The 2,044-nt window shown below is 44.5% G+C and overlaps 1 pseudogene; it reads left to right on the top strand.

The window, feature by feature from the left end:
• Positions 1-707: 707 nt before the first annotated feature.
• LOC102279216 (ferritin light chain pseudogene) lies at positions 708-1,223 on the top strand (annotated as a pseudogene).
• The last annotated feature ends 821 nt before the right edge of the window (positions 1,224-2,044 follow it).

Raw genomic sequence — 2,044 nt, 5'->3', positions numbered from 1 at the left:
CAGTGTTATGAACCTCCATGCATAGTTCTTCAGGCATTCTATCTATCAGATCTAATCTCTTGAATCTATTTATCACTTCCATTGTATAATCATAAGGGATTTGATTTAGGTCATACCTGAATGGTCTAGTGGTTTTCCCTATTTTCTTCAGTTTAAGTCTGAATTTTACAATATGGAGTTCATGATCTGAGCCACAGTCAGCTCCTGCTCTTGTTTTTCCTGACTGTATAGAGCTTCTCCATGTTTGGCTGCAAAGAATATAATCCACCTGATTTCAGTATTGACCATCTGGTGATGTCCATGTGTAGAGTTATTTCTTGCGGTCTTGAACTTGGTAACATATCCATTACTGAAAGTGGAGCACTGACATCTTAAAATATTATTGTTCAATTATTTATTTTTCTTTTCAATTCTAAATGTTTTGCTTCATGTATTTCAGGGCTCTGTTGTTAGGTAAAAATATATTATTGACTTAAAAAAGTCACAACCAGCAGTGTGCTCAGTGGTCCCTCGGACCTGTTCAACAGTGGTCTCTCAGATTGCTTCAACAGTGCTTGGATGGAATAGACCCAGGGATGCCCCTTGCTCCAGCCTCCAACCACCCTCCAACATTTATTCTAGTTTCAACCTTCAGAATCAGCCACTCTGCTGTCTGTGATCACCAGGATCATCCACAAATTTTTAGCTTAACTCATTACCAATCAATGATGCGCTCCCAGATTTGTCAGAGTTATTCCATCAAGATGGAGGCCTCCATCAACCAGCTGATCCACATGCATCTGTGGGCCTCCTACACTTACCTCTCTCATGGCTTCTATTTCAACCATGATGATGTGGCTCTGGATGGTGTAGGCCACTTTTTGCAAGTGGCCAAGGAGAAGTGCGAGGGCATGGAGCATCTCTTGAAAACGCAAAACCGGCATGGTGGCCACACCCTCTTCCTGGATATGCCAAAGCCATCCTCAGTGGGGTAAAACCCAGGAAGCTATGGAAGCCACCCTTCTCGTGGAGAACCTGAACCAGGCCCTTTTGGATCTGCATGGCCTGGGTTCTGCCCATGCAGACCCCCACATCTGTGACTTCCTGGAGAAGCACTTCCTTATGAGGAAGTGAAACTCATCAAGAAGATTGGTGACCATCTGACCAACCTCCACAAGGTGGCAAGTCGCCAGGCTGGGTTGGGAGACTATCTCTTCAAAAGGCTCACCCTCAAGCACAAATAGGAGACTCTGGAGCCCAGTGGCCTTTGAGGAGCCCCCCTTAATGTCAGGGCTTCTGCCTGAACTTGGCAGCTATATATATATATATATATATATACACACACACACACACACACACACATATATATATATATATATATATATGTCACAACCTGAAGTTGAGAGTTCCATTTTATTTGGGAAATTTTAGGAGTTGAGACCAGAAGACAACATTTCAAGTGACCCTGAGAGAACTGCTCTGAGGAGGCAGGGGTAGAAGTCAGGTTATATAGAAATTTGCAAAAAGGGAGGTAGTCTGAACATCAAAAGTATTTTTATGAATCAAAGAAACTAGATATCTCAAGTGAAGGAATTTAGTATTTTTTTATATACAGGAAGATGCAAGAGTCTGGGCTCACCGAAATCATCCCTTTTATATACATCTCAAGTATCTGGGGCCCGTATCCTGTGTTTTTTTACATCCTGAGTTCCTCAGTGTTCATCGTAGGGAGTGGCTGCAGCCTGATGGCTTCCAGATTGCAGGTATTGTTCTCCGTCCTGGTTGTCCTTGCTGCTGCTGCTACTGCTGCTAAGTCGCTTCAGTCGTGTCCGACTCTGTGCAACCCCATAGACGGCAGCTCACCAGGCTCCCCCGTCCCTGGGATTCTCCAGGCAAGAACACTGGAGTGGGTTGCCATTTCTTTCTCAAAGGCATGAAAGTGAAAAGTGAAAATGAAGTCACTCAGTTGTGTCCTTCTCTTAGCGACCCCATGGACTGCAGCCTACCAGGCTCCTCCGTCCATGGGATTTTCCAGGCAAGAGTACTGGAGTGGGGTGCCATTGCA

The sequence above is a fragment of the Bos mutus genome, chromosome 13, assembly GCF_027580195.1.
Source record: "Bos mutus isolate GX-2022 chromosome 13, NWIPB_WYAK_1.1, whole genome shotgun sequence".
Taxonomy (NCBI): domain Eukaryota; kingdom Metazoa; phylum Chordata; class Mammalia; order Artiodactyla; family Bovidae; genus Bos; species Bos mutus.
Note: the sequence above shows the minus strand (reverse complement) of the source record. Positions and strands in the feature narration are given on the sequence as shown.